Raw genomic sequence first — 12,188 nt, 5'->3', positions numbered from 1 at the left:
AAAAAGTACTTCACTTAAAATGTAATTTGAGTAAAAGTTACTTAGTTACTTTTAATTAGCTTTCCTCTTTAGAATGTCATGTTTATTTTCTTGAATATCGTCCTCCATAACCTCTATCTCTTGCTTGGCACCAGCCATCATCCAATACATTGATACAAGAGAGTAAAATAGTGGAAATGCTGTGTGCCATCCTGCACAAACTTTCATTTCCGGCGGATTGTGTCATTATTGTGCATTGCATTTTGTCTCTCAGTCATTTTTTGTTTACTCAGTACTCAGGCCAGGTTCCAGTGTAATTGAGTAAAGTACTTGGGTCAAAATGTACTCAAGTACAAGTAAAAGTATTAATTTAAAAAAAAATACTTAAAAAGTACAAAGTATTCATAAAAGCTACTCAAGTACAATACTTGAGTAAAAGTAATTAGTTACTTTCCACCCCTGGTGATGAGACATGTCAAGGTTTTCTACTTGCTTTTAAAAGTTTGAATTTGGGGACGTTGGGATCCTTATATTTTCATTTGTTTGATTTACAAAGGAAGAGACAGTTGTCTCTCTGTATTTTCATTTCATTACTGTTTTGAATTGTTTGGTTTGTTATTTTCGGGTAAACCATATGTGTTACCGTGCCATACTTAGAATTAATCTGTGTAAGGGTCTTGAAACACCCTTTTCTTTCCTGTGTGAAGATAAGTAGGCCTACCTGTAGACCAGTGGTTCCCAAACTATGGGTCGGGACCCCCCTTATGGGTCGCCAAAGATCCAACGGGGGTCGCGGAGCCCTCTTGATTTTAAGGGGTTTCGTTTTAAATATATATAGCCCATGTTGAATAAAAGACAAAGCATTTAACTAATAAATGCATAGACGAAACAAATTGTAAGTGCTACATTAAACATTTATTCTATATTTGACCAAAGACGAATTGAGGAATAAAATAACTAAAATAAGTTATCGCAGGAAACGGAGGGCATCTTGTGACTCCGTCTCGTGCGGGCGCTCGCGTGGTTGGGTCACCAAAGCTTAACATAGTAAAAACATGGGTCCCCTAAGAAAAAGGTTGGGAACCACCGCTGTACACTAACGATGAATCTGAGATTGAAACTTCATACAAACAAAGATTCAAAAGTTAAGATTAAAATTAAGTGTTTGCACAAGGCAAATAGTGAAAGGTTGGTCTAATTTTATCATGTTTTTAGACAAAAATGTATCATGTCATTTTTTCTTTCTCTTTCAAACCATGCGACGTTTGACCTAAAGTTAGACAAGGTCTGACCTTTATACCGTAGGTAAAGGGTCTGTCTGGTTGTTTCATTTTTCTTTTAAAGTTGCGTATTTTACAATGGCAGTTGTGTTTTCTTTCTTTTTATCTCTTACATTTTGATTGGTTTATCTAGTGATCTGTATGTCTGGGTGATGACAATGCGCAACTTTGGAATGGTGTGAGAAAGTGGAGAGTAGTAATAAATGTCATTCATTTTAATTTGATGGAGCCATGGGCTAAGCCATGTCTCAACAGGAGGGATATAAGCATATACTACTTATGGTTTTAATTCCTATTCAATTTTTTTATGTAGAACATGTATAGTGTGTGCAAGGCACAATGCTCAAGGTAACCTAAGACCTCAGAGGGGGAAATTCCCTAAACCTGAATATCCGTTTCAACATATCCACAAATATTATTGGATTCTCAAATTACTAAAAAAAAACAAAAAAAAAACACCCTATCTTATTTGTTGTAACGATGTGAGCAGTAAGATGCTTTGTGGTGCCAGATTGTTAATTGTGTGTAGTGTTTTGATGGTAGGTGTTCCCATACTTTGTGTTCCACTCCCTATTTTTGAATGTACTGACATTATTGGCAGGAGTTGGGCTAGGCCCTAAATCATCATGACCTCATGACAGAAGGACAGTGAGGACTGCATGCCAATATGTTTTAGTTCTGTTACAGAGGGATTTATGCAGACCTAACTACTATGTGAGGCCAGCTAATACTATGATTAAAGTAATTTTGTACTGCATGCTTAATGTTATGCTTCTCTGCCTATTATGTCCATCTGTGCATAGAGTATTTTCAGGGCTACATTGGATGCAGTAACCATATTTTTTCAGTCTGCGTTTATGGCCTATTCAGTAATGGACTGTACTCTAAACGTGAGCCACAATAGTCAGATATGACCAGAGTCGGTTTCATGTTATGCTTTTGGGATTAAGTAATTTTCTTTTTCATAATTTTGCTGTGCTCTTGATTATTGTTGTTCTCCCGGAATGTAGTGCTATCTATTTTATTTTGAGTATAGATTATGAGACAATGGTCGGTCTGTCTTGGGTTTTGTTTTGTCACCACTAACAAAACGTTTTTATGTTTCTTTTCTATTATAATGCTCTCTACTCTGTTACAGCTGCGCACCTCCTCCACACTACTGTCTGTGTGTGGATGAGTTGACTGAGAGCTTCTTTCTTTAAGCAAATGTTTGATGCCTTGATATATGTACCTATGAAATGGAGGGTGTGGGGAGATGTTTGGCAGAATTTTCATTTTTGGTTTATTCATTTTTGATTTTTTCTTTTTCAGAGTTTGATGCAGACAAGTATTTTGTGTGGACAATTACTGTGCTCAAAGTCTGTTTCTGAAATTACTTCAGTCTTATTGAGTCATGTGGATGGCACATATCTCAAACAGGAGAGATATTTTAGGATTAATCAGTGCATCAAACAAATGTGTGTATAGGGCACATGTTAAATGAAACCTTGTTCTGAAACTTCACCCCTAACCTAACCTGAAACATTAATTTACAACAATGCTGATTTGGCTGATACATTGACTATGATAAATGTCTATGTGTAGAGTACTTTTCTCTGTTCTTGTTCATCTCGACAGGAAAAAGTCCTGCCAAAATCAAGGCTAAGGCCAGTAATTGGATGTTCATCAAAGTGCTGTCAGACGCACGTTAAGACTGTCCAAACCAAGTGCTGAGCCCACTGTCGTGAGGGTTACGATACATCTCTTGCATGGCGATCTGGGGAGACTTGGCGTGGACAGACCCTCCCAGTTGCTGTGGGTGGGGGTGGACCTGTCATCAAAAAAGGGACTGAATGTTTACATTCCGTCCGTCTCAGTGCTGCTGGGGTGAACAAGGCGTTCCCCTCACCTTTACAGGTTTAACTTTCCCAAAGCCAATGGTGGAAGCAAGCTTGAGACTGTGTTTTTCCTTACAAACTGGAGACAAAAAAGGTGCTGGACATTTTCTATGGACATGGACTCTGTGAGTGGATACGGATCCCAGGATAATTGACACACACACGGATGGTGGGGTGAGTGTTGCCTGTGCCTGCCAGGGGCGCTGCCAGGGATGTTGGGCCCCATGGGAGATTCAACTTTTGGGCCCCCTTGGGGGCCCCTCTCAGTGCTTGGGCCCTTGGAATCTGTGCTGCTTTCCCCCCCTAGCGGCCCCCATGGTACCTGCACCTGTCATACATTGCTTATGTGTGTTTAAACTTCATTAGGAGAACAAGAAAATGATTTCTATTTCTTCAGTTATGTGTATGTTCGAAACATAGGAATGATTTCTATTTCTTCCTAACTTTACGTGATTAGAATGACACCATAAAAGTTTTAACTGTGCTATACCCATTTAAAAATCTGTATTTTTGTGTGTTTATGGATAATGCCCTTATGAATGTATTATGGGTTTATGAATTTTGTTTGTTATGGAGTGGATTAATGCAGAGGTATCATGTTTGGCAACTGCGAGATAGTGCAAATTGAATAACAGGAGGGAAATGTTGGAGTAATGTACATAAGTTATTCACTTTGTCTAACTCTTGTCCCCAGGCTTTAAGTCAGGGCATATGTGCTCTGTGCCTGCAGGCCAGAGAGAGAGAGAGAGAGAGCAGGAATGTTCTTCAACTGTAGCAAACGCTCTCTGATTAGGCGAGGAGAAAAGGACAAGGTCACATTCAGTCTGTTTCAACTAAATAACAAGATATTCTGCTAAGAAATATGCTACTGTGTAAACTGGTATTCTGCTAAGAAATATGCTACTGTGTAAACTGGTTTCAACTGGTTTAGCTAATTACCCCTCCCCTTAGACCAATTGAAACCGAAATTGTAACTAGGGCTATCCTTCAATAAAACGTAAGGAGAAGGAGGCTGTTTTCAGAGTGATCTTGGACATTGTAACTGAAAGCAGTCTCCTGGTCACCCTCCTTGCAAGTGTTGAATTTAACTCAAGTTCTCTGTGACTCTTCTGTACAGGTTATTAGAGATAAATGTTGGTAGCTTAAACCTAACATATACAGACTGAATTTATCATTGTTGATCATATATCGATTTCCATCATAGATACATTTTACATTACAGAGGGAAAAAAATACAGAGGACATGACCTCTGTATCCTCAATGGTAGTTACAACTATGGCTCGCACATGATATTACATAGCAGTTACACCATTTACTCCATTGTACCTAAAGGCATAGATAGACTGTGCTGTTACTAAAAAAAACCTAACAAGGGCCCACCACAAACTTGATCAAACCAGTGCAGAGTCAGCTGATCGTATGACAAGTACACAGGGGTGCATTTCTCAAAAGGGAAGCTGTTAGCCTGTTAGTAACTTTGGTAGTTGCCAATGGAAAGTGCATTGAAAACAACAAAGTAGCTACTGTAGTAAGCAACTTTGGTTTCGAGAAATGCACCCCAGGTTTCGATTGTTACTCAGATAAATCACCTGGTTTGGAAGGAAACTGATGTGTTTTCTTTTTTTACTTTTACTTTTACTTTTAACACCTCTGTGTGGGAGAAGCACCCCCTGCTCCAAACCGAAACTTTACAATGTGAAATAGCCTATGTTATATTGTTATATCATCTCATTAATCTGGTGTGTTGACTGTGAGCAAGAGAGTAAGAGTAATTTATTCGTCACATACAACCGTAACCTTGTAGGCAGTAAAATGACAGTTCTGGTGAACTCCATTAAGTGCAGAAAGACAAACAAATAGGGTAATTGTCCATAGCTGAGGAGGTGGAATCCTGGAGGCGTGGATTAACACAGACAGCTGTTAATGACTGTAGACTCCTGGAGGGCAGAGGCGCTCTTCCAGGTTGGATGAGTTGAACTTGCAGGGTGACAAAAATGGCATCCTCGCACTTGCTGTTCACCACGAAGTACAAAGTCCCTCAAATGATATCCACAGACATGGGAAAGAAGAACTGTCGGATCCAAAGCCAATAATAAAATCCTCAGTTAGTGCAGTGGCCGCCCATGATGCCTGTTGGCGTCTTGAGGAAGTCACCCTGTATAGTAGCTGACCTTTTGGAGGGCACCCTCACTCAGCAAGGCTGCTCAGTGCAGAACACTACCAGCAGTGCCGGATTAATGCACAGGCTAGATATGGCTGCAGCCTAGGGCCCCCCACCTGCCAGGGGCCCCCCCACAGGCTAGATATGGCTGCAGCCTAGGGCCCCCCACCTGCCAGGGGGCCCCACAGGCTAGATATGGCTGCAGCCTAGGGCCCCCCACCTGCCAGGGGGGCCCTGACTGGCCAAAAGTGATTGCAGAATTGTGACAAGATGCAATATACCCTAGGTACAGTTGGTAGACATGTTATCCTCAATCCTTAGCTCGTAATTATGACACTGTCTATGTAAATGTGTGGCAAAATGTGCCTTCTGGGGGGCCCCACAGCAACCTGTAGCCTAGGGGCCCCAGGCCATCTTAATCCGGCCCTAACTACCAGGGTACTATTCCCAGAACAACGCTAAGTCAGAGATTCTTTAAGTATATAGAGATATGCCAATGTAATAGGTTTCTATGGGCACCTAACGTGACCAGGTTCCGGTCTGCCTAAAGGGGCGTGTCATAATGCTCCTAGCATTGAATAGAACAGTCCTTAAGTCTGCCTAGGTCTGCCTAAAGGGGGATTTCCCCCCTCCCCCTCCCCCTTGCAATAGTAGAACCCGGAAACAATGGGCCAATGGAACCTCTCTCTCTCTCTACTCTCTCTGGCTAAGTGTTGAACCTGGCTAAGTCAACCTACAGGAAGTGGTAAACCTCCTAATAGCTCGTCCACACGTGTCATTTAGTTAAGGAAATGAAGACTGCAGGCTCTTCTATTGCATGATTTACCAGTAGGCCTACCTAAAGGTTCATTTATCCTTGTTTACTACTTAACCAGGTTCTTGGAATACCCCCCTGATTACATGTTGTTGTTGTTGTTGTTGTTGTTGTTGTTGTTGTTGTTGTTGTTATTATTGCATTATGTGTAAGACTAAGCACATCTCTTGCAGCCTTCAAGAAACAAGTAAAGACCTTCCTCTTTCGAGAGGAGCTACTAAATTAATGCTTGAGCTGGCCTAGCCCCAGGGTAGACTCTTGACATGATGTTTATTTAGTTTAGCTTAGTTTGGTGTGTGTGTGTGTGTGTGTGTGTGTGTGTGTGTGTGTGTGTGTGTGTGTGTGTGTGTGTGTGTGTGTGTGTGTGTGTGTGTGTGTGTGTGTGTGTGTGTGTGTGTGTGTGTGTGTGTGTGTGAGTGTGCTGTGTGTGTACTCTAGTAATTTAAAGAAACAAAAACTAAAAAACAAAAACAAAAAAACTAACCCCCCTTTGCAACTGCACTTGTTGTTCTGTATATTTAGAGTGCACTTTGTATTTGATTGTGATGTTGGCTTGATTGTGTTCTCTTTTGAAAGTCGCTTTGGTTATAAAGCGTCTGCCAAATGCAAAGTAATGTTATGTAATGTATTTGCTAGAGTGAAGTCCAGCGGAAAATGTCTCTCTGCATGTCGACTGAGGAAGCGATCGAGGGGCTGCAGAACAAGCCCAATGTTGTGGTATGAACACACACACACACACACACACACACACACACACACACACACACACACACACACACACACACACACACACACACACACACACACACACACACACACACACACCCAAGTTGTAGCAGCACCTATCTTGCACACAAACACATTCCTTTTACTGCATAAAGTACAGCTTTATAATTCTATTTCCATTCTTTTACAATATTTATGAGGGCCCACCAGACTATGACATGAATAGTCAGTTAACATTCAAACCATAAAAGAAGAAAGAAAAATCCGCACACTGTTGCTGCTCGCCGATTTATTGAACACAACGTTTCGCCCTCAGGCGGACTTCGTCAGGTGTATATTGACCTATACCTGCCGAAGACCGGCTGAGGTCGAAACGTGTTCATTAAATCGGCGAGCAACAACAGTGTGCGGATTTTTCTTTCTTCTTTTATGCACATTTGTTTGATCCAGTTACTGGATGTGCGCGCGTCACCTACACTACTTTTTAACATTCAAACCATAGACATATGGGTCAAGTCTATATTGATCTTATTTCAGCTGAAGAGGTTATCAGTGCGACTGGTCGACTATCGAAAAGCATCTGGTCAGCAAGGAACAAACGACAGAAGCAACAAAGGTGGAGGAAAAGTCAAACCAAGTAAGAGTTTTCACACACATTTTCACTCTCCACTCTCTCTCTCTCTCTCTCTCTCTCTCTCTCTCTCTCTCTCTCTCTCTCTCTCTCTCTCTCTCTCTCTCTCTCTCTCTCTCTCTCTCACGCACGCACGCATGCACGCACACACACACATACAATAATGCAATTCCCAAAATTCCACAAACTTGGTAAGCACAATCATAATTTAACATAATAATCACTATCACACACACAGTGACAATGGGAGTTGGAGTTCCCTGGTAGTAAATAGGCCTACATTTTAAGCTGGGGTGCCTTAGTCAGATATTTTCCCCTCAATTTTGAACCTGGATACCTTGGACTAAAGAGCACCCAATCCCAAAGAAGCGTACAGACAATCTGGATAAGAGTCATCCATCTTCTACTAACTCACTGAATGTTGAATGTTTAACATTTAATTAATTGAACATGATTGAACATTGAAATCATTCATTAGTGACCGCCTCACGAATTGATATGGGATGTTAAAGGTAAGTATGCTACTGAATGTCCAACTATGACTTTGGCTTGTATTTCTTTGTCCATATGAACACTACAAACCCCAACTCCATTGTTGGGACACAAGGTAAATTGTGAATAATAACAAAATACTGCCATTTTCAAAACGTTTGCTTACATTATTGAGAACAGCACAAAGAAAACATATCAGCCATCAAAATTGACCAAAATTATTGTTTTGGGGATATTCATGAATATGTAAAAACAACATGTCTCAAAAGAGATGGGACGGGGACAAAAAAAGGCAGCAAATGTCGAGGAAGACTAAAAACAAAACAAAAGACAACAGTTAACAGTTAATTACATTAACCGATGAGATGATATTATATAAAAAACATTGTTATATCCCATCTTGGCCATGATTTCACCTCCTTAAATGGTGGGTGTAAAAACATGTATATCATTCAGCACTGTATTTAACTCTGCAGATGAGTGGCAACAACTTAACCAATGCACTACTGCACTCTGACTTTTGAAGTTAGCACTAACACAAGTTGGATGGTCCATTTTCACTGTAGCAGAGGATGTGCAAGACTCTGCAACTTCTACTGACTTCTTTAAGCAAAGGACAGTTTCCCATGTCTTCTGGGTCTAGTTCAAGTGAGCTTGGGTGCATAGGAGAATGTTAAAGCCCTCTATCATTTGCACACATGAAGCATTCTTAATATGGTCAATTCTTGGAGTGCTAGAGTGAGACTACAACAGATATATATTTCATGATGTCATGAACCTTTACAATTATTTAAATGACAAAAATATGTCTAATATACACTCAATCATGGTAAATCAAAGGAAATTCAAAAATGTATGTAATAACTATGGTAATTATTCCCTCTGCATCTTTAATTCTGAGTGATTCAGCCTCTCTGTGATGGTCTTATAACTGGACACTCATATTGTCCATCAGTACAATTCATTTTGAAATGTTCTTCTTTGTTGTTTTATCTTATTTGGATGTTTACTGATCTCACTGATCCCCGTCCCAACTTATTTGAGACGTGTTGCAGTTATAAAATTAGAAATTTGTACATATGTTCCTCAAAACAATATTTTGTATCGTTTTTAACACTTAATATGTTGTCTTTTCACTATTCCCCATCCAATGAATGGTTTGAATGTTTTGAAAATGATAGCATCTTGATTGTATTCAGTTTACCAAACGTCCCAACTTCACCGGAGTTGGGGTTTGTAGAAGAAACCTCACTGAAGGTGCTTTAAAAGGTGCACTGTGCAAGATTTTTAGTTGTTTATTTCCAGAATTCATGCTGCCCATTCACTAATGTTACCTTTTTCATGAATACTTACCACCACCGTCAAGTTCTAAGTATTTATTATGATTGAAAAAATTGCATTTTTCATACATGAAAAGGGGGATCTTCTCCATGGTCCGCCATTTCGAATTTCCAGAAATAGCCATTTTTAGCTGCAAAAACGACTGTACTTGGGCCATACTAGAAAATAATAGTTTATCACTTAGAAAATGTTCATGAAAAGATCAAATTTGCCAATAGGCAACCCAGTTTCAATGAGCAACATAGTTGCAGTACCTTTTTTGACCATTTCCTCCACAGTGTACCTTTCTGTGTCTTCTTTCATTTACGAATAGACTTATGACACGTACATTTCCCAAACCCACCTCAAATGCACATGCCAATATTGCAATGTTCAGCAGTGACATGTCGTTTTGTCTGACTTTGTAGGTTTAATTTCTCTGAAGAACAAAACTGCTAGATGCGGCCGCTGTGTTGTATGAACTCAGTTGTCAAATCCGTGTATCTCTGACGCCACATAAATCATTTTTACATTATTCCACAATAAGCACAGACCTGGTGCTAGCTTTGTCTCATTACTGATAAGATTTTCGCGTCCGCACTTTCTTGGTAGGAAATCCACGCACTTCTTTGTACATGAGGCCGCTGCTGCTAGCTTAGTCTCATTACTGCAGGTGGGAGATTGTTTTTGCTAGTTTTAGTTTAGTTTACTGATTGTATACAAATCTACAGCACATGCACCTCAAGGCAGCATTGGCATGTCACTAGGATTTTTTAAATCCTTTACTTATTTTGCTTTATCATTGTGTGGACATCCAATTTGCCTTGTTACCTTCCTATTATTTAATGTTGCTTCTATTGTGTTGTCAGTGTTGCAACTGTACACTGCACATTGATGTCTTTGATTACTTTTTAATGCATTGTCCTCTTTACTCTTTGTAGGACAATGCTATCAGTGCTGCAACTGTACACTGTGCCTTACCCTGTTCTTGTTTTAAATTGCTCCTTGTAAGTCGCTATGAACAAAGGCGTCTGCTAAATACTACTGTCATGTAGAGAGACATGTTGCTCACACTGCAGCGCCCCACCCCATACTCTTCCGACAATATTGATTGAACAGATGTGTTGGTTAGAGTGCAAACTGCAAACAAATTAAGAATGCAAAACGAATTGTGGTTTAGAGAGGGAGACAAAACAACTAGTTTTGCCCCCCACAGTAAAGTATTACCACTAACTGCTTTATGACATTCTGAATGGGTAAAAGAACAGAGGCGTTTGCACATTTATCAAGCTTGACAAAATTCAGGTGTTTACAGCTGACCTGAACTCATTGTATAACGACCCGCTAATGAGAATCTACATACACATGATGGACAAGCGAATACATGTATGATGAAAGGTAGTAAATTGTGTGTTTCTGTTTTTGCAGAGAAGATCTACAACTGTCAACACTGTGGGAAAAGCTTCTCACGCGCAGGACATTTAAAAACACACCTACGCATTCACACAGGAGAGAGGCCATACACATGCCAAGTCTGTGATAAAAGCTTCTCAGACCTAGGAACTTTCAAACAACACCAACGTATTCACACGGGTGAAAAACCATACTCATGTCAACACTGTGGGAAATGTTTCTCACGGTCAGGGCATCTCAAATCACACCAACACATTCACACAAAAGAGACACCATACACCTGTCAATTCTGTGGGAAAGGTTTCTCATGGCCTCGAAGTCTTAAACAACACGAACGTATTCACACAGGTGAAAAACCTTACTAATGTGAGCTCTGTGGGAAAACTTTCTCAGATTCAGGAACTCTGAGGAAACACCAACGCATTCACACTGGAGAGAGGCCATACAAATGTCAACTGTGTGGAAAAGGTTTTTCCCAGTCAGGACAACTCAGGCGACACCAGCAAACTCACCCAGGAGAAAGGCCCTTCCACTGTCAACTCTGTGATAAAAGCTTCTCAAACACAGATAGTCTCAGACAGCACCAACGCGTTCACAGAGGCGACCAGCATCACAACTGCGAACTCTGGAAAAACGTTCTCAAATGCAAGAAGTCTAAGACAACACCAAGACGTTCACACAGGGGAGAAAGCATACTACTGTCAGCACTGTGGGGAAACTTTCGCAAGGCCAGGAAATCTCAGGCGACACCAACGCATTCACACTGGAGTCAAATCTTACCATTGCCAACAATGTGGGAAAACCTTCACACAGTCAGGAAATCTAAAAACACACCAGATAATTCACACAGGAGACAAGCCTCACGCCTGCGAACTCTGTGAGAAAACGTTCTCACGGCCAGAAACTCTGAAACGACATCAACGTGTCCACACTGGAGAAAAGCCATACTGCTGTAAACTCTGTGGGTTAACTTTCACAGACGCAGGACTTCTCAGACGACACCAACGTGTTCACACGGGAGAAAAACCGTACAAATGTGGGGAGTGCGGGGCAAGCTTCTCCCAGTCATCAACTCTCAGTAAACACCAGCTGACTCACACAGGGGAGAGGCCTCACACATGCCAACACTGTGAGAAACGTTTCTCGCGGGCAGAACATCTTAGAATACATATACAACGTATTCACACACGAACCGCGAAGATTTGATAGAATTTATTTGGTCCATAAAAATTTAGAAAGCATGAAAATATTGGTCTTTCATTTTGTGACATTACATTGAGTTACATTTGACAGAAATTTTATCCACATTGTCATAGCGTGTACATCGCATACAGATACAATAAGCACAAGAAATGTACAAAACAAGTGCAAATGCCATGTAGGGTTGATGTTTATTTTAAGTATATTTGGGTTAAGTAGGTATGGATGAATTCCCTGTAGTTATAAGTTATATTAATTATTGCGCTATTGTCTTATGATTACATTTAATATTAA

The 12,188-nt window shown here is 40.4% G+C and overlaps 1 pseudogene; it reads left to right on the top strand.

The window, feature by feature from the left end:
- The window catches only part of LOC134459939 (zinc finger protein 91-like), a 302,568-nt pseudogene that overhangs the window by 263,258 nt on the left and 27,122 nt on the right, over window positions 1-12,188 (top strand).

Source organism: Engraulis encrasicolus, chromosome 12, assembly GCF_034702125.1.
Source record: "Engraulis encrasicolus isolate BLACKSEA-1 chromosome 12, IST_EnEncr_1.0, whole genome shotgun sequence".
In the NCBI taxonomy this organism is placed as follows: Eukaryota; Metazoa; Chordata; class Actinopteri; order Clupeiformes; family Engraulidae; genus Engraulis; species Engraulis encrasicolus.
The sequence above is the reverse complement of the archived record's forward strand: the minus strand, read 5'-3'. Positions and strand labels throughout refer to the sequence as shown.